Here is a 21,896-nt window from a genome sequence, read left to right as displayed (position 1 = left end):
AACTGAAAGGAGGCAGGTTTAGATTGAATGCTAGGAAGAAATTCTCATTGTGAGAATGGTGAGAAGAAATTCTTCATTGTGAGATTGACAAAGCACTGGAAGAGATTGTTAAGAGAAGTTGTAAATGCCCCATCCCTGGAAGTGTTAAAGGCCAGGCTGGATGGGGCTTTAAGCAGCCAGGTATAAAAGGAGGTGTTCCTGCCCAGGCAGGAGGGCTGGAACTAAGTAGTCTTTGTCCCTTCCAGCCCACACCTTTTTATGATTCTATGATTAAACATCTCTTGTACAAATAAATTCGAACTTGGATGTTGTATTTAGGAAAGGTTAGTTTGGATTATAATGAGAGAGGAACAGAGAAGAAAGAAGCGATTGTATGTTGCAAAGACACTAGAGTAGTCTAGTTTGCTTTACATTGTAAAAACACAAACTATGAAGGAACATGTTCATTTTCTAAAGCAAGGAGGAAGAAGAGTTGTATATAACAACAGTTTATGCTGGCAGAAACCCAAGCATAGCCATGGTTCACAGCTTTAAATTACAGAGTCTTTTCAAACAGAACAAAGGAGCAAATCACCTTATACTGGTGCAGAGTACTGTGCATGCAGTTAGAGAAGTCTGGGGTTCAGCACTTAAGAGATCAATTCCGGCATGGCTTGCTATGAAGACCAAACAAGGAAATGGAAGTGGATTTGGAATTTTTTTCAGTGAAATCTGTTTCTCGTGGGAAATTCTAAATTATCAAACAAAATATTTCCCACTCTGGCTTGAAATTTCTTTTTACTTGAAACTTTCAATTCCTTTTTTAATTCCCCTCCCCAAGATTTCATTCTTCAGCTTGACTGGCCATAAGCATTTTTTGTGTGAAAGGAAAACACTTTCCTTAGGGCTTTGTTAGCAGCCATACTTGTGCATTGCCTGGCTGTACTGAGAGGCAGTGATTTACATATCTATTCTATTGGCTCTTCAAGATTTTAATTCTGTTTCCCTCTAAGTACACTTCTTTGTGTATCCTCTGTAACAGCAAATACATTTTTTCTGCCTTATTCTGATTTCAAGACAACATACATGAAGGAATTAGATCTCCATGTTATCAGGATTTGATCAGTGATGATTGGATATTCAATACTCAGACTTCAAAAAATATCTAGAATCACAAGTATAGTAGATGATAGACCTCTCAGGTTTAGAAATCTATCCACAAAAAAGGATGAAAGAATGACAACATGCACGGAAGCTGTACTACACATGGGCAGACTGCCCATCAGTCAAGAAGAAGTAATGATGGAAGTTTTTTCACTAAAACCCTTTTTTATGGATGCAGAAAGTGTGGTTTAGTAAAGGTGATCCGACTCTTTTCTTCTTTCTTGTTTTAAAAGTAATTTTAATGCATTTTAATTTGAAAGATTGAAGAGATCTTCCATTGATAAGTGGGGTAGGCTACATGACAGACTTAAAAAGTGCTGAACATATCTGCAGTCTAAACATTTGAGCTGCCATACAGCTGCTGACACTAGAAGTCCTGAATTTCTACATTTTGGCTATAAGTTAAGAGACTCTAGGCCCTGAAATTCCTAGTAGCAAGGAAGTTCTTGTCAAGGGCTATCCATCTTCCCTGAAGGGCCACTCCCCTGGCACATGCTGGATTCTCTCAGAGACAGCCCATGCCTTCAGGATCTGATTGTATTTGCTGGAAGGATGTTCTCTGAAAATCTAAATTATTCAAAAATTCTATCTCTGAATTATATCTAATTATATTTCTGTGAAATGTTTTGGATAGGGACTGTTCCTGACCACAGTTTTAAAGAAAATTCTCTATCTGACTGGAGAATGGGAAGACATGAGGTCATGCCAATGTACAGCCTTAGACAGTAGCATGTTACAGAACTAGATAAACTGTAGTTTGCTTACCTTCCTCTCTCCATTTCTCCCATTCATCCACTCCACTGCCTCCACAAACACAAAGTCCAAAGAGATCTTCTGCCCTCCTCAGAGCTACAGTTTTTATTGGTGTAAAATGCTTTCACTTACGTTATCGGAGCAGTACACAGGGGAAGTTCTGATTTGCAGCCCTTTCTGGCATGAAGAAATAACATACTGAAAACATGTTTAATTGCCTAGTTGAGTTGGAGCTGAAAAAGCTGAAATAACATCACCAATATCTCTGTTAGGTATCTTTTGTGCTAAAACATTGCTACCTTCTAAGCATACATTAAGACAGCTGGCAACAATTAGTTAAGCAGAAACAAGCAGTAAAATCAGACTGGCAGATACAATTGGAATTGCCTGCCCTCTTCTTTTTCCAGATTTGGATTAATTTTTAGTTGTTAATTTTTTATATTTCCCTATGCTTCAATTCCCATTTCAGCATGGGAAAAAAATGCTGCAATATCTCAAAAACTCCTATGGAATGGAAGGATACTTTTTGATTTACATTTGGAGAGCAGATATAGTACTAATAATACTGTTCTTTCCTCTTCCTTTGGTTTGTCTTTCCCTGAGTTTCTTTTCAGTCACGTGAATAGAGCTAGACTTCTTACAGTGTGAAGTGTCAGAGTTCACTGACTCAGACAGAAAACATATATCTTCCTGCTACATGATTGAAATATCCTTTTAATATAATTTCTCAACTAAATATCTGGGATTACAGCACATGCAGAGCTTTAAAAGTGGAAAAAGGAATGAAAAGCTGGGAACACAGTACATATAATGCTGTGTTCAATTCCAGAATGGCAAATTTTAAAAGCCATCTCACCACATCCCGCATGTTTTTTGTTATAGCTGAAGCCTTTTGGTTAACGTAAATGACTGTGCAGCTATTGAAACTGGTGTACACAAAACAAAAAATTAATTCATGATCTGAAAGAAGAGAAAGCTACTGCATTTTTCTCCTCTGAATAAACTGAAAGTTGTTGTTGTATTTACAATATGCAGCATTCTGGAGAGAGAAGGATGTTTGTGTGGGACTGGCCTCCCAGACAGATCAAGCAGCAATGGCAACAACAACTTTGTTGTTTAGTGGTTTTCAGAGGCACATTCAAAGCTCTTACAGGAAGAGCACATGAAAAAACCTTTAAAGAAACACAGTCAAATACTAAATTTAAAGCAGAAGTGAAAATGTGGTTTAAAATAGACCAGGAAACACGTTCCAAAGAGATACCCTTCAAGGCTATTGAATGATGTTAGAGAAGCTATCTGCAAGCTAGGACTGAGAATGGTCTTGACAGTAATACATTCAAACACCATGAAAGTGATTCTAAGAAAGATTTTTAGGAATTTTTTTTAAAAATTTTGCATAACACTAAGTACTTCTGTACAATGCTAGAGCATGATGTAATTGCTAATTAAATGCTCTTCCCAAAACTCACAATAGTCGCATTGGCTACATTTACATTATTACATAAACAGGGGCCAGGCAGCAAACAAGAGCCTTGGATTCCAGATAGTTAAGACAGAATTACTACTGATTCACGTCTCTGCTCTACTTGACTGACCTTGTCCAAGATGAAGCTAGTCTTGGTTCTAGGGACAGGTATCTTAAGGGAACATTCGCACCAAACCACAGTGTAGGTGTTGCATCAGAGTAGGCTCCCTCTGCAGTACGCCATCCTCCAAATCAACCCTGGAGGGGCTGCATCCCCTTATATCCTTACATGCCTCCTTGCTACACTCAGGGGCATGCAGCCATTACCTTGAGTTTCAGTCTCTAAAAGGCCACTCTGGTATAGCACAGTCTTCATTGTATCACACAGTCCCAAACCCTCTTTCCAGAAACTTTGTTCACTGGGCCTCTTGTGTTTAGTTGCAGCGACATACCATCTGAGTCAGGTGAAGGTCCACAAAGCATAGTGTCCACTGAAAATATTTGCACACAAATTTCTTTGGCTAAGAATATGGGAGCAGGAATATAAGCACATGCAAAGCAATCAGGGAATGATGCCTCTTGTGCCCTGATACTTTGTCCTCGGGGATTTTCTGAGGTAGAGATTATTTACCTCTGTTTAATAGCTCCTACAACATGAAAACTTGCCCACGATTACAAGAAACCAAGCATGAACTTTGATTTGCCTAAATATGTGCAAATTGTACTCCAGCCCTATTTACACCCTTGCTGGGATTTGGGAAAGATTAAAAGAAAAAAAAAAAAAAAGAAGAAGAAAAGAAACAGACTTTAACAGCTTGTTCAATGGTAAACCTGGAGAGTTTATTTTAAATATATATATTCCACTGCCAGGAAGACAACCTTTTTTTATTTTGTTGAAAAAAATTGTATTTCTGAAGCAGTCATTTAAGTTTAGCAGCAAAGGCTTTAGGAAGATAATCAAACTATCATGAGACTTGGACATTGAGAAGGACACAGAGCATAGGACCAGAATTCAGAAGTTTCTTATCCAGCCTTTTACTTTTTTGCTTTTTTTTACCAAAGATTCTTGAGGGCTTTTAAAAATAATATTGTATAAGCACTTATATTTGGTAGCTTATGGAAACCACAAATTTTTAGAGTTTTGGGGTATTTTTCAATTTGTAAAAACTGTGATTGCTTTCTTGCCTGAAATGTTAACACCAGCAAGAGTGTTTCAATCAAGTTGAAGCCTGTTTATCATCTCTCTTGGCACAGCCTAAATCAAGGCAATGTAATAAACTATCTGGAGAAATGCTCTTCTTAGTATTACTTTTGGATGCAGATGAAGAAGTTTAGCTTATGAAAATATTTTGTGTTTATTAGTATAATCTTTGTCCAATCTAGCTATCATAACAGATCAAATCAATACTTTAAAAAAATGAAAAAAATCTATATATTTAAAGGCAACAATATAATACATTACTGCAGTTCAGAAATAAAACAACAACAACAAAAAAATTCCTCTTTCATTTTAATTTGTCTTTCACAATAATTTTCCTGTTTCAGTCTGGATAATGCTTTCTCTCTTTGTGGTGCACCCAGTCCAGTAGATTATGTATATATTTCCCTATTTATAGCTCTGAAAGCACACACACTTAAATATTCTATAAGTTACTATAACTCACAGAGAAGATGTGGGTGAATATTGAAATTGTTGGCTGTACCTTTATAAACTGTTTTATGCTGACAGTGTAACTATGTGACGATCCCTTCTGGTTTTAAAATTCCTGACTAAGTATGAATTTCTAGCAGACTATTCATAGGTGCACTTGAAGAAAAAAGGTGTGTTCTGCACACTTTTCCACTGAAATACAGCTATCTTCAAAAGGTAAATTAAATCAGCTTAAAACAAGCTATAACCCCACAGAGGGGAACATTTCCACAGTTCAGGTGCTAGTTAAAAATCTGTTTGATGCTTTTTGCGACTGATGCAAGAAATGAATGAAGAAATTTCTTTGAAACACAGGAAAGGTTTTGCTTGCCTTATTTTTCTTAGCTGGATCCAGGTTTAGACTGGCTCTCATTTTATCTGCACCCTGTTTCCCACCTTCACATGAGTACACACAAAGCAGGGGCTTCAAAGCTGACAGCACTGGCCTAACTCTGTTCTTGTTAAAAGCATTGGCAAAAGTCCCAGTGGCTTCAACAGCAACAGGATTAGGCCAACTGTGCATGCTTTGAAAAACTCACCCAAGGCAATAAATCTAGCATTAATTCACAAAAAAGAAAACCAAACAGAAAAAGGAATGAAGAGAGGGAAAAGAGGAGCCATCATTCAGTTGCTCAAGGTTGTTTAATAGAAAAATCTCCCCGGTTACATATTGTGGTGTAGGGTCTGTGTGGCTGGTACATGAGAGATTGTGTTAGGCTGTTTAGGACTGTGCAGGCAGTGAAGATCCCTTCCCTGACCACTGCGCAGAAACTTCTGGCAATCCTGCTGTTTAAATGGTGCAAGAGCAAGGAGAGCTCTGAGATCAGAGCTCCAACTCACCCAGCTACAGAACTGTACTGGACCAGGCCAGCACATGCTTCGCCCTTTCCACTGCAAAGCATGCGCTGCTCCAGCCTCTAGTGACCTGAGGCACTTCGCTGCCATTTATTTGACATATCTGCATCCACCTTTTCTCAACTCATCTTGCATGTCTTGCAGTACCAGAGGGGGGGGCTACAAGAAAGCTGGAGAGGATCTTTTTACAGGAGCATGTAGTGATATGACAAAGGAGAATAGCTTCAAACTGAAAGTGGGTGGGTTTAGGTTACATATTAAGAAGTTGTTCTTCACTGAGATGTGGAGTATGAGACACTGGAACAGGTTGCCCAGAGAAGTTTGGATGCCTCGTGTTTTGAAGTGTTCAAGGCTAGGTTGCATGGAGCTCTGAGCAACCAGGTTTAGTGGAAGGTGTCTCTGCCCATGGCTAGTGAATTGGAAGTAGATGGTCTTTAAGGTCCTTTCCAACCCAAATTGTTCTATGATTCACATAATCTTTTTTACCACTCCTTTGCCTGTGCCTGTTTTTGAATTACCTCCTGTATGTTGTTTTGTGGTTTGGTATGGGGGATTTCTTTGTTTTTATTTCTTTGTTTTGTTTGAGGACTTTTTTTTGTTTTTGTTGTTTGCTTGTTTGTTGTTGGGTTTTTTTGTTTAGTTTGGTTTTGTTGCTTTTTTTGCTGTTGTCTTTCGGGGTACTTTTGTTTGGTTTGGGTTTTTTAAGGGGGGAGGTTTGTTTGTAGGTTTTTATGGGTTGATTTTTGGGGGGAGGTAGTTTGCTTGGTTTGGGTTTTTTTTTGCGGGGGGGGTTGCTTGGTTTGGTGGTTTTGTTTGTTTTCTTTTCACTAGAGACTTGAATCTTGGAGAAATGGGACCAAAAAATGCAATGGCAACATAAATTTGGTGTGAATGTAGTAGGACTAGATTTTTGCCATCATTGCACTGAATACCAGAACCTTGACCTGAACTTCTTTTTCCTTTCACCATTAGTATCGCAACAGCCTTTGCCATCTTCTGTGCTGCCACAAATTGAGTAATGCTCAAAGCACCGACAACACTTTTCATGAAAAGGCAGCTTTGGAAATTGTCCAGACTTCTCTTAGCAATGGTCATGATGTCTCACCTTCACAAAGTGAGTTGTCTTTCACAGATGCTGACTGTGTGGCCAGTATAGATAGGTGGTATTTCCCCCTTCACTCTTCATGAACTCCTCATGCTGCCCTGGAAAAGAAAAAGGGCTTTACATAGACCTACCATGTGCCATTATCACTGTGCAAGGATTTGTCCTTATTTTTAGAGAAGGAGAGCATTCACACCTCCTCCTGACACCTTGGTGGAAAAAAAGAATTTTATGAAACAAAGATGTTAGTACATCTCAGACACCTAATTGTGATTTTTGTTTCAACCAATATTATTATGTGAATCCCAAAAAATTTTATTTTCAAATTCTTCCAGATACCCTTAATGGTATGAGGACCTGGATCCAGGGTTTGAAACAGTAAAATAGATGATTCTGGCAACCTTTTTAGCAACCAAGACCTTCAGATTTGCCTTGCTGTAGATTCAGTCTTATATTCCTTTTCTGACCTCGTATCAGCATAATTTTTGCACAATATCATGACCACAAGCTGAATTAATATACATTTTCAACGTGAAAGAAAATTCCCGATGCATGTAAAGAACAAACAGACTGAGAGAGTGTTTGGAAGAATACCATTAATCTATCTGAAAATGACCTAGGAGTCTGATGCTCACACAAAAACTACAACTGGTGTTTTTGGCAAAGAAATGCTCTTAACTGAATTTTTGTATCTAGATCTGGGGAATTTATTGATTTGCAGGGCTCACTGGCAGACCTACAAGAATTCATTTTGCGTGAACCTGGAATGAAGTGTACAGCCAAATGAAAAGTAGGAAAAATAATAATTTTTTATTGACAGCAAGTTAAAGGTTTTGGGAGGGATTACTTTTTTCTTCATTCATTCTTTTATAAAACTGAAGTTGATTTTCAACTGCTGAGAACTAAAAATAAAATCTCAAAACTGAAATGCTGACATTTTTTCAGTTTTGAGACTTTTTTTTCCTTAAACAGCATACACAAAAACCAAAAGAAAAAATCCAACAACAACAAAGCATAAAACAAACACAAACACACAAAAAAATTTGAATCACTGTTATTCAGGAAAAACATTTTGGCCAAAACGTTTTTATCCAACTCCACATCTGATATTCTCTCATAATGCTTCTCTTGTTTAATACGAAGTGGGAACATGCTGAAATGCAAAACTCAGTGCAAATTCAGTAAAACTGTGCTAAAGGACAAGTCAGCACAGAAGAAAAAAAGAAAAGCTAGATGATAGCTATGTACACAACAACCTTGTTAAACCATACAGAACTGCATTTTTTTTCTGTTTCTTTCAGTAAGCACTGGGATACTTCTAATACATCTGCTTCTTCTTATGTTCAAAATTAATTGTGATCTTCAAGTGGGAAAAAGTAAATGTCATTAGAACAGGAAATCACACATAATACAAAATAAATGCGTTGCCACTTTTGCATCTCCTTAATGTTCGCCCATTTGCTATTTTTACATTTTCTTGATATTCAGAACTTATAATTTATATTAGTGGTTAATTTAAAAAACAAAAGATGATCTTATTCCCTAAATAAGTTAGATGTCATCAATGATCATGACCTACTTGTTAAACCAAAGGAGCCTGAGATTTTAATGGCAACTGTCACACAAATATGCAAACAACAAATGTCTATAGGCTAACACAACAAGTACAGACCCCAAGAAGAATGCTAAAGAGAGAATGAATTGGGGAAGTTTTAGTTTGTTCACAATTCACATGTGAAATACAAACATGAAGCGTGAGGTGCAGTGAGCCTCAGTGTGGTGGTCACTTTTATGACAGCCCATGCACAGTCAATATAAGTACAGAGAAAGGTAGCTATGGCAAGTGGGTTTTTAATTTGTAGGAATGCTAACATCAGTGAGAAGTTTTCCATTACCTTCACTGGTGTTTAGGCTAAGCCTTAAGGTAGCAGCAGAAAAAGGTAGCAAATTTAATTTTTACTGTCATTGAAACAGAAGTTCATATCTAGCCATTGCTGTGCCATGGCTTGTTTCAGTGACAATCAGAGTGCTTTCTGTATGCTGCACTTTTGCTATCTGCAGTCTTCAGTAAGGATCAGAGCATCCCAAATAGTGGTATAAGACAGACTCTGCAAATCTGATGCTGACAGTAGCCTGAAATAATTGCAGTAACTGGACCCTTCCTGGAACCCAGCAGCCCAGTGTGCTAGTGAGCACAGAAGTGACACCTGAAGGATGGGATAAATGATGTGGACTGGAGTGGCTGTTGCATCTGGGAGAAACCACTGGTGAGCATAAGAAGAAAAGGCAGATATATCAGTACTTGGTTTATGTAATGATTTGGAAAAAAATCGCAGGCCTGAAGAGTGGAGGAGTTTATTGTGACTTCTGTTAAGTTTGGGTTTCCAAGGTACTGTTGATCACTTATAGGGGTAAAGCATTTCTTTTGAATAAAATGTAAATTCCCATTCAGATATGTGAGTGAAATTAGGTGGTATTTTCTGCTGTTACATTTGAATTGTAAAAGTAAAAGTCACATTATTTGGAAAAGACTAAGATGCACTGGGCTCATTCCTCTGGCATTTCCCATGAGATCTAAAGCTGAGTTTTGGTTCTACAGATATTCTAGAGTATGTCAATCCAGGAAAAACATATTTGAAAAGGATCTTAAATTCCTTTTTCAGATCTGAACTTGGTTTTCTGCCAAAGTGGTTTGAAGTAATCTCTTAGCCAGTAAATAAATCAGACCTTCGCTTCTGAGCACAGAACACATTATCAAAAACCCCCGAACTGACCTAGAGATAACATTCCACCCTGGGACACAGGAGGATAAAAATGGATGAGTTTGGAGTTTCCAGATTCCATACAAACAGCAAAAAAGCTGAAGCGTAGAAGTTTTGTGCTAAGGTTGAATATGTGGATTAAAGAGCAAGACTGATATTGAGAAATAGATACTGTTTTAATGATAGCTTAAAAAATACCCCAAATAGTCTGGAGGTCTCTGCCTTCCTTGCAGCTATGGTGTGATCCCAGGAACATCCAGAAGAACAGTGTGATCTCCACATTCATGTGTGTCCTTACATTTTGTTTTCTTGTAGGCAATGGGAAATTTGTGGAACTCCCTAAAACTGTAGTTGCAATGTACTAAGTCACTAGATAAGCTTAGGTACTACTTTGAGAGCTGTGTTTGCCCATACTCCAGGCTGTGATTCTGATCCAATGTCTGGAGAGGGTACATGGGATGCATAATATCCCTGAAATGCCCTTTGCACTGTAGTGTAGGTGTTATCTTCTGATCTTGTATTTTTTTACAATGACTTTGCATTTGCTAACTTCAGCAAGATTTTGGTCTTAAAAATGCACATAGTCATTTTCTCTACTGTCAGAACAAGTTCAGACACATATGTTAGAAGTGATTTTAAAACAAAGCATTCATTTCATAAAGCACTTGAATGACTACCTGGCACATATTTGAACTCTGTCTGATAACTGTAGCATTTATTTTCATAGTTTCCTCCTTCAAAGTCTGGCACTCAGATGAAGTCCTGACCACTTCATAAAAAGCAAATGATGGCATTAATGTTGCCAGCAGGCCGGTGTAAGCCAGAACCATTTGAAAAAAAAATGACATGGCTCTTTTTAGCTTAGCCTCTCCCTGGGAGTTCATTGCTATGGAAAAGAGAGGTGAGAATTAACTGCTTTTGCAAATGCCAGCGTTCTTAGAAGGTTCAAGTAACAAGAGGTGCTGAAAAGTATGGCAACTAAATCCTCATCTTCTGACACTAATCTTATCACTTCTGTGACATTCTTGGCCTCTTCTAACCCAGCGTCTGGGAATTTGAGACAATCTTTGGTCTACCACATGTTGGTGCAGAATATAGCTGCTGCTGCAAAATGAGACCAACCTACAAACGGGGAAAAGATATATTTAAAAATGAAAAATCCCAGCCCCCTAATGCTTCCTTAGCACAGGCATTTTTAGAACCAAATTTCAGTCTCGTACTGACCACTTAATACTTGGTGAGCTGTGTTGCTCACCCCAGACAGGCAGGAATGTTTTGCTGTTTGTTTTTAAAGCCATCATGCCATAATGCATGCCTCTGTTGGGAGCATCTACTCATTCAACACCACTGTGCAGTTCACATTCCCATTCTTCATTTCAGGAAAACGTTGCCTGCATTTGTTTAAATAGCAGACCAAAAGGGAAGCGAAATAGTATGATAATTCCATCAGCAAAAGCAAGATTTAATTTGCTTCATTTTGTAAGAACACAGTTCATGACCTGAATAAGTGGCGACCTAGTAGCCCTTGTTGTTGGTACCATCTTCCCGTTTGGTCTGCGTTGCTGAGAGCTTAGATGGGGTAGAGATTTCAAATATTCACAGAATCACAGAATGACAGAATGCTGAATTAGAAGGGACCCACAAGGATTATCAAGTCCAAGGCCTGACCCTACCCAGGACCATTCCCAAGGATCATGTGCCAGTGAGCATTGTCAAACACTTGTTGAACTCTCTCAGGCTGGTGCTGTGACCACTTCACTGGACAGCCTGTTCCAGTGCCCAGCCACTATCTGGGTGAGGAACCTTTTTCTAATATTTAACCTAAACCCCTCTGACACAGCTTGAGGCCATTCCCTCAGTCCTGTCACTGCTCACCACACAGCAGAGATCAGTGCCTGCCCCTCCTCTTCCCCTCAGGAGAAAGTTGTGACTGCAATGGTGTCTCCCCTCAGTCTCCTCCAGGCTGAACAGAACAAGTGTCCTCAGCCACTCCTCATCCTGCTTCCCCTCAGTGCCCTTCACCCCTCCATGCCCTCGCTGGACACTCTCCAGTGCTGTCCTTCTCACACTGCAGCACCCAAAGTGCCCCCAGCGCTGCAGGTGAGGCTGCCCCGGTGCAGAGCAGAGCAGAGCAGAGCAGGACAATCCCTCCCTTGCCCGGCTGCTGATGCTGTCCCTGATGCCCCACAGGACACGGGTGGCCCTCCTGGCTGCCAGGGCACTGCTGGCTCATGTTCAGCTTGCCATCAGCTTGCCCAGGGCCCTTTTCATGGCACTGCTGTCCAGCCTCTCATTCCCATCTGTCTGTACATCCAGCATTGCCCCACATCAGGTGCATAACGCAGCACCTTCCCCTTACTCCTGAACTTCATGCGGTTGGTGACTGCCCAGCCCTCTCTGCAGGGCCTCCCAGCCAGAGCCAACAGCTCCTCCCAGTTTTGTATCATCTGTGAACTTCGTATCCCTCCCAGTCCTGCCCCCAGTCATTTCTGAAGATGCTGAAGAGCACAGAGCCTAAGGTGGAGCCCCGTGGAACCCATCTAGTGACAAGGCACCACTCTGATGTCACCCCATTCACTGCAACCCCTTGTACCTGACCCATGAACCAGCTGCTCTCCCATCACACGATGTGCTTGCTTATCCAGCTGTGTGCTGGACATCTTGTCCAGCAGGACACTGGGAGAGACAGTACCAAAACTTCACTGAAATACAAAATATCACATCCCCTGATCAGCTAGGCAGATTGCCTTGTCATAAGAAGAATTCCGGTTTGATAAGTAGGAATTTTCTCTCATGAAGCTGTGCTGGCCTTGACCAAAGACTGTTCTGTCTTTTGGGTGTTTTTCAATACCTCCCAGTCTTGAAGGTTTGCTACTTCCTCACATAGTCTTATGAACAGGTATTTCCTCTCCCCAAAATGGCCCCTCTTCCTTGCTTGTAAGGAGAAGTGCCTACCTAGACACTACAGGTCTTAAAAACTACAGATAGGGGCCAAGAACCTTGGTGTACCAGGTGCTCATGTTTTAAGCTCAGTTTCAGGAAAAGTTTGTCTCTTCAAAATAATTCTTGTAAGTGAAAGTGAGGGACAAGGGCTCAGCTTGCTGCTTCTTATCTGACAGAGTGCATTGGGAGCATCTGGGCCTGCTTGCCATCAGAATGACCTAATTCTACATACATCCATATTGATCTGATCTGCGTCATCATTGGTTCAGCATTCATTAATGCAATTGGGTGCAGAAAGCTTTCAGGGGAAATAGATGAAGAGAGAGAATAATATATACTGTACTCTTGGAGTGGGAGTGAAATTAGATTATTTTTGTGCTATTCAGTTAAAACCTACTCAGTGACATTTTAGAAAGGTTGTGTGCATAGGCCCTCCCTCTCTCCCCCTCCCATTCCTACTCCCCTTCTTCTCTTTCTCTCCTCTGCTCCTTGTCATTGTTGTTGTCGTCCTCCTCCTCATCCCTCTCTGCAGAAGGCAGTGGTAGTGACGGTGTGCAGTGATAGGAACCTCCCCATGCAGCCTCTGCCTCTGGCAGACAGCAAAACCCCTCCTGCCACCAGACATGTTGGCATTCTGTTTGGCATGACAGTACAGGCCAGCAGTTTCTCCCACTGAGGGCACGGGGCGTTATGCGAACCAAGGAATAACTCTCCTCTTAATTTCAATGTTATAACTGTAAATCTTCAGTGGAGTCATTCCCACTTTATCTGTGAGTAAAAGATAGCACAAGCACTGAATTAATTTCACAGATTTCACACTGTGTTGAGGATAAGGTGGTCCACAGGGGAGGAACAACCTCCTAGTACATCCCCAAGGCTCTTGAGAGGATGTATTTGCTCCTGCTTTAGGAGGAAAAAAGCTTGTCTCTTCTTGTTATATTTCTCATTAGAATCAGAACTGCTGGAATTGTTCATGTTAGAGGAAATATGCGGGTGCAGAGCAGTTCTGACGAGATGAAAAGTTAATGAGATTGCTTTGAGGTAGAGCACCAACAATCACATAGTCCCAGCTGGTATGGACAGACACCACATGCTTCTCAGTTGAATACTCAGCACATAAGAAATGCATGACATGAAAGCTCTATGGGTGTTAGCTGAGAACATACATTTTATGTACCAAATAACACTATCATGTATTTTTAAAACTATTAAGAGAAAGCACAAAGGCTTTCTTAGGCTGTTTTTTTTTTTATATTATTCAAACTCCTTTTTCATTCTCCACAAAGGCAAGGTCTCTGACCAGTGCTGCTTCCATTGTATTCCCTCTGAACTATAGCTGAACACAGCAGTAGGACATGTAACAGATGGAAAATACACTGAAATTAGGGAGATATGAACTATTTACACATATTTGGCTTGACCACAATACAGTAATTATTTTGTTGTGTAATATTAATATAATTATGGTGATATAATTAGTTGTATCACTTTGCTTCTAATTGCAAGAGGAAGATACAGCAAAAATGATGAAAGAACACAGTTAGCATAAAGGAGACTTGTAAAACAGAACTGGAGAAAAACCTGAGGGAAACTGTAGTTCAGTTCTGCATGCAGTCTGTGCAATTCCCAGCCACATTGAAAGAAAAGAGAAAATGAAACTGAGACTGAAGATTCTTGACTGCCCTGTCATAGCTGCCATTTGGTGTATATGTCAAAAAAAGTAAGCACTCTGATGCATATTCCTCTACCTCTCTCAGGAATTTGCTTTGCATGGTTAGTGATTCCAGTCTGCTGTCGCCCTGAAGGATTCCTGACCCTTCAGTCACATTGATTCCCTCCCCATTTGGGCATACAATTATTAACAGGAAAAATAACTTTCCAGGACAGAGAAAAAAAAGAAAGGGAAGTTTTATCTTACCAGCTTTTGGGAAATGGAAGGTAGGAAATGTGTAGCATAGCCCTGTTTCTGTATTAATACACTCCAATAGACTTGAATAATTCCATGACATCGAGAAACGTACCAAGATAAATTCTTTTGCCTAAGCTGCTTTTCAGTTGACTATACTACAGCAAAAATGCGTTTTGTAGGAGAGAGAGGAAAGTACTTTGTAGGTGCTGTGATCAATTTACCAGTGCAGCTGACATGAATGTGCCCTAAGTCCGACTTGATCTTCCTAATACAATGTAATCCTTAATTATCTATTTTGACATCTAATGAGCACACAACACGTGTGTGAACTCCCAAGGCATGTATTTGTCTTGCCTTGCTAATCCTGTTATCCTGGCTGTTCCTCTGCTAGCTCTACTGCTGTGGGTGACTCACAGATATAGTGTCTCTCCATGCTGCTGTATCTCTGACATGTAATCATAATAATTACTCTCCATCATGAGGAAGGTCTGGAAACAATAAAATCTGCCACCTGTTGACATATGTTGAAGTCTGTGCACATTATTAATCCAGGGTATAGTTTGTCAGTCTGGTGTTGAGTTTAAAAGGCCATTGCAGACCTTTTAATGATATTGATATTCTTGCTGTGAACAGGCAATTGAGCAGTGCTCTATTTGACACAGCACAAAGCTATGGCATCAGAGAGGGGGTAAAGACAGATGGTACTTACTCATGAGCAATCAGGCATGGATTTTTCCTTGAAGAGAGAGAGAAAAAATCCTTTCCTTTACACCTGATGTTGCCAGGCTCTTCCACCTGAGCAGCAGTGGAGCTGTAGTCTTGCTAGCTGCTCCTCAGTAACAGATTGATGGAGTGGTCCCTGCGCTTCCTGAAGCACAAAAGGAGATTCAGAGATTCATCTTTTTTAGATGACTTATTCTTTGGGAGCTGAGCCTTAGTAAAAATTAAAGCATAAAAATCCCAGGGAATTAAGCATGTTGTGGAAGTTAAGATATGGTTATTCCAGCTAAAATCCCTGCATTATTAATGTCTACTTCACCAACTACATCAGCATGTGAGTTGCTGCATTCCCACTAGACTGAATACTAGGATGAATTTAATGATGCTGGTATCAGTGGGGTGTGGGGTAGCTTTCAGAATCCCGCTGGGATAATTCAGAGGGGCATCTAACCTCTTTGCAAGACAGTATAGCTCTCAAATAATTGTAGTCAACACTTTCTGTGGTTCCATCAGATAAGCAAACTTTGGTAAGAGCAGCAGGTAAGCAAATCTTGATAAGAGCAGTAAACATCCTGCTTTTCACTCCATGAGAGCCCTCCATTTCAGCAATGCCAGATGGAAATTCAGAACTCGTGAATTTGGATCTGTTCAGCACAAATCTAAGTCTGAATCCATTGGTGTAAATACAATCTATGTCACCCAGCAGAACTGCAATAAGCCAAAGTGTGGCATCACCAGGGGATTATCATGAGGGACAGGCTTGGGACAGTGGTGACTGCCACAACTCATGGAATTTGGTGATGGTGTGCCTGCTATGGCACATCAAATGGAGGGGTCACATCTATCTTCACTAAAATGTCCACACTCAGCAACAGTTCATGACTGCAAGATTTGCTTGTAGTCTACCTAGTGCAATGAACACTGTGGAGTTCATTGCACTGTTTGGAGCTGAGAAAGAGGTACCTATGCAGTTATCAAAAGCAGTTCTGGACACAAGGTATTTCTGTACTTGACCTAAGGTGCTGAAGTGACTACAGGACTCTCCTTACAGTTATTATGCCTAAAGCTATTTTGAAAATCTCTGCACTGTGTTCCACTGTGTGGTTTAGACAGGCACATAGATATTATTGTCTCCCTTGACAGAAATGTGGGTGAGAATGATGGTCCTTCCACAGCACTGCTATGTCTGCATGCAATTTAGTGTTGAGGTGCTATTAATTTTAAGCACCAAAATTCTGGGAAGCTACCTTGAACCCTATGGAGGTGTTAGCTTACTGTCTGATGAATGCGGAATCTAGGCACTTTTATGGTCTTACAGTAAAGTCGTATCTTGCAGAGATTTCATGAGGTTATAAAAAGCTCAGTGTGAATTTGTGACAATATTGCCTATCAAGTTTATTCACCTTCTTAAGCACAGCTTACAACCAACCCAGATTTCTAACTCCTCAGTCGTTTATGGCTTTGACACTCATTTAACACTCAACCTTTCCAATTCCTGAGACTTTCTGGAAGTCAGGGGCTAGGAGAGAGACCACTCTGCTGGGCAGCTCTGAGTTCCTGGGTGCTGTCTAGACAACAGATGGGGTCTATGCAAATCACATGGAGATACAAGCTAAGATGAGTGCTAAAAGGCAGAGAGCAGAAGGGGAGACACCATCTTCATAGTCTCTACAGCTGATCTTGTGAGTGAGCCTAATCCATTTGGGGGTGAGGCAGTCAGGTTAATTCACTCCCTCCCTGTTGTGTGTTCACTAATCTCTTTGACTTCAGACTGAATGGAAGAAGAAATGTTCATGCTCACTGCTTCAGCTGAGCAGTGGTAACTAGCAGCTCAGGGCTCAAGCAACAGCCCACATCCAGCCAGTTCTGGTAAAGCTGCAAGGGCTGTGCCCGCCCCAGAGCAAAAGTAACTACTGCCGTGCCAATCTCAGTCGTTACGGCTTCACAAGGATGGCTGGATCTACTCTGGAGTTTATGCAGTTGCTTTCAGTATTATTTAGAATAATTTTTTATGGAACAGAAGTGAGGATGTGAATACAATAGTAAAATGCAGTGTTAAATTACAAACAAATACTGGCAGCAAGCTTTACTGGACTGACAGATAGATTCCCTAAACCTTTATTCTTGTGACCTTTATTTCTGGCTATTTTTAGGATTCACAAAGTGTTCTGAAAAGGACAAGACAAGAGTAGGTGTGAAGGAGATGTGTTTTCAGAATAGTGGGCTATATGGCCTCTAGTTCTTAATAATCATGGAGACTTTAAGACATTTCTCAAGAGGTAAAAAATATATGATGTATATCACATGAATCTGCATGCTTCTAATGGTCAATGAAAGGAATAAAAATCCATCTTTATGCAGCAGAAAAAGAAAAGAAATAAAGAAAGAAAGAAAAAAAAAAGAAAGATGAAAGGGAAGAAAAAAAAAAAAAAAAGAAAAAGCTATTCCTTGTGAAAGAAGAATTTTGCCCCTATGGTAAAACCATAGCAATTCCCCCTTTGTGCTATGATGGCACACACTTTAAGATGCAATGGATACATTTTCTTGTAGAACTAAGTAAGCAGGACTCAAATTCAGGTAGATATTAAGTGACTGCATAGAAAGAAAACAGATCTGGGAAAAGAGCTTTAATTAGGAAATGTTAAGATGTAGCATTGCATGCCAAATGAGAAGGGCACACCAAAGCAAGGTTCAGAAAAGCATTCCATTCCTGGCCTCCCTGGGACTGCTAGTGCTAGAGCACTGGACATCTCAGCTGTGGAGACCCTTATTTCACAATCAAATGTGTAATTCTTTTTTGCAGCCTGAAAAGCTGGCCTCACAAGGAACCTCATGGCAAAGACTTCTTCCCACTATCTGTACCCTGTAAGATGAGTTGTTGAGCTGGGATGATTTCCAATAGCATTAAAATAGGAAGTAGAGCATGCCATTTTTGCATAGCAAAACGTGTACTATTTTTGCATAGCATGTTTTCTTCTGAGAGTTTTTTGGATACATTTCAAAGAGAATATAAATCACAAGCATGGTTTTATTGGTCTGAGCCATGTGGTCTTTAGCTGGGGTCCTTAGTCATGTTTTGGGGTGTTAGTGGCTCTATCCACTGAAGACTTTCAAGCTGCCCAAGCTGTTGTGTTGCTACAGTATGAGAAGGAATTGCTGCTGGACACTGTAAGGATGGATACAGAAGATCTTTTGCTTGATGAAATATTAAGGGTTGGAGAGAAGCAGGGACAAGGGGCGATTTCTATGTTAGTGAGTTGTAAGTTAGAAAACAAAACAATTCCATCTGTTAGGGAGCTGTGGTTGGTACTGAGCTATGCTACCGTGCAGTTTTGCCATCTCCCAGACAAGGAGCAGAGCTTCTGAGAACATGCAGGGGAACAGCTCCTGGCCCAGACCAGACACAGCCATCCTGTCCATGCAACTGCAAGTGCAACACAGAGGCACAGCCCCACTCTTTTTGTGGATAACCCTCTCACTGATCCCACATGCGGCAAGCCCATTGAATAGGACTCGGTTCAGAGAGAGCACTGCACTGCAGAAAACTATGGCCTGACTCAGATTTATGTCTAAACCACATTAGACCATTTTGGCAGTGCCAGCAGGTCAATCAAGTGGGTATAAATGGGAGTCAGCATTTGCGACAGCTCTAAAAGAACAAGGAAAGCTCTGGCAGCTGAGCAGTGACTATTCAGCCTGCAGTATTTTCTTTCTTTTATTTTCACTGGCACATTGTATAATTTATGTGGCAGCTTGAGTGTTTGTGGTGCTTTGTAACAGATAAAACATTCTACTAGCCATGAAGGGAAATAGGACGTGAAGAGACAGAGAAGAGTGCAGGTGGAGAGGATGCTTCAAACCTATAGAAAAGAGGAGGGAAAAAAAAGCCACTGATGAAATTAAAGAAGGTATTCAGAGGCGTGGGAAATGGAATCGTGACAGCACTGGTACATACTTAAGGAGGAAAATACTAGAGAAGAAAGACTGAAAACAAAATTGCATTATCTTGAAGAGAAATAGAAGAGGGGAGTAAAATTAAGGGTAGGAAATAATCTAGGGATAGGGGGAACTGACAGCAGTGGTGGCCAAGAGAAAGGAGAGGCTGTTAGTAGTGGACAAGTCTGTGCTGCTTAAGTCTGTTTTAAATCAATTGCCCAGGAAATAATTTCCTGAACTTAAATATGGTAGAAGTGCTAGAGCCTGGACATCCTTGCAGAAGCAGGTTGGTCAGGAGACCACAGGACGCACAACTCTTTCTACTCAGCAAAGCGAACACAGGGGAGAGTATAGAATGTATTTCTACAACTTGACAAAACAGAGAAAGTTTGAAGAGAAGAATAATTTGTCAGCAAAACAGTCTAGAAAGAATGGGCTCTCTTTCCCCCTCTCCCAAATGATTTCTAGCGTTTGCCTGTAATAAAAATTTAAATTATAAAGAGTTTTCAAAGCCCAAACTGTCTTGATGTACTAACCCTTTGCTATACTGCTAGGAAAGATGCAGGAAGCAGCCTTTTTTAAGTAAAATTAAGGATGTTAGTGAATTTTATGTAATGTCCTCATTGCTAGAAGTCAAAGTCCTGGTAAGACATCAAGTTCTGAAAGAATAGGCACTACCAAAGACTAATATCTTAGGATTTCCTTGTCTTGAATGCATTTTTCTGGCATTGGTAGTTGGCCTCCAGCCAGTGTGGTAAGAATGGATATTCCTACAAACATTTATAATGGAAACTGGTGATGGCTAATTGTAGTAGGATGTTTATGTAACTCTCCACAGATTAGTTTTATTTGTATTAAGTCACTGCTTAATAAAACTGAGAATTCAAGTGTCATGAACAGCTGTTTATTAGGAAAAAATTTGGATCTTTGATGTATGCTTTACAATCCTCATTCTTTCAGAGCCATTCTGAGTGTGCTACCATTGTTCTTTGTTTAGTTTTAAGGGAAATATCTGGTTTTGATCAGCTTTCTCCCAGTTGTTCTGGGGATTTCTGACTGACAGCTACATTCTTTTTCTTGATGAGTATGAATGAGAGATCATCTTAATGCATTAAAGTTAAATACAGATTGAAGATAACTTCACCCACATTCAAAGCACAGAGATGTTCCATCAATTCTGTTTCAACAGTGTTGAAAATACTTTGCTGCTATCAGTGTGACTCAGTTCACTCTTTCAAAACAGGCTGAAGAGGCTCAAAGTGATTTATTTAACTGACTCTCTGACTTTGCTGATCAATATTACTTCTGGCTTGTACAATTAGGTCACCTTAATATTTTCTCAGCTTTAAATTTGCTTTGAAGAAACCTCACATAATCAATTCAAAGTAAATCAGATATGTGAGCTATTCATCTTTAAAACTGTGTTCTTTCCAAGAGATGGCCATTTGCTTATCAGGGGAAAATCAAAGCTGCTTGTCATCTGAACGGAGCAATGAAAATACATTCAGCTTAACAAGGAACAGAAGCTGCTATTTGTGATCTGTTTACTTTTAAAGTCTGCTTGATTAAAACTTCTGTTAATTTTACTAAAGCAAATAAATGACACTGAAGCTTTCCTAATGGAAGTTGTATTTGCTGCCAGCTTTGTTTTCCTATAGTGGGTTGACATGGGAGGCTTAGGAATTTTTCATCCATTTCTACAATGGTTATGTCTATAGTAGAAGCAGTATTACACTACATGGATTTTTTAAGCGGGAAAATATGGAATGTTCACAAACTCTTTCCCTGCATTCATCATCATGTTTGCTGAATATTTAGAGATGCAAATTTGTAACTATTGCCAAATGAGCACCAATTAACTTCATCACACTCTGCATCTCTTTCTTCTTCTGATGGGTGAGGTAACTAATAAACTACTTAAGGGTGATGGGCATGATATGCCTACACTCACAGCATGGGGCATGGAATATGCAACTTGGTATTTGTTGTAAAGTACATAAGGCAAGTCACACTCACATTGTCTTAGAGATGGAAGGCTGAAGTCCACACTGATAGAAAATGATCCTGGAGAGCTTTGACCACAGATGAGCTGCTCGTGTCTCTGAACATTTTGAATCATAGCCTGTCTTATGTGCCAGACTGCTCTGCATCAAAATTACAATATGCTGTCAAACAGCTTTTTACTTCTAAGATGGGAAAAATTTAAGAAGTCAAAGAGAAACTCATTCTCTCTCAGCTGTAATACTAAGAAGGAACATTGTCTTTGTAATGTTAAGCAAGTGTTTAGGCTGGTCTATGGATAGCTATGCGGCCTTGCCACCAAACAAATTTTCCTGTATCATTTACCTGAGGGGTAAATCTCTTCACTTTCTCTTTGCTATTCTTCCATTATGCCTACCTTTCTACCTGTCACCTTAATACATTTTCCCCTGTTCTTTTTAGAAACATGTCTTTATTGAAGGCCAATGTTCCATCCAGGATTTCAAAACAGTGGCCCTCCATTTTCCCAGGATAGCTGTGAAGACCCTCTAGATGGGTTTTGTAATGCACTGTCATCTGAGACATTCAACATTTCTTTCTACATCAAGATTTCATTTAAAAGGTTATTTTGTTTCTGC

This window comes from Zonotrichia albicollis, chromosome Z, assembly GCF_047830755.1.
Source record: "Zonotrichia albicollis isolate bZonAlb1 chromosome Z, bZonAlb1.hap1, whole genome shotgun sequence".
In the NCBI taxonomy this organism is placed as follows: domain Eukaryota; kingdom Metazoa; phylum Chordata; class Aves; order Passeriformes; family Passerellidae; genus Zonotrichia; species Zonotrichia albicollis.
Note: the sequence above shows the minus strand (reverse complement) of the source record.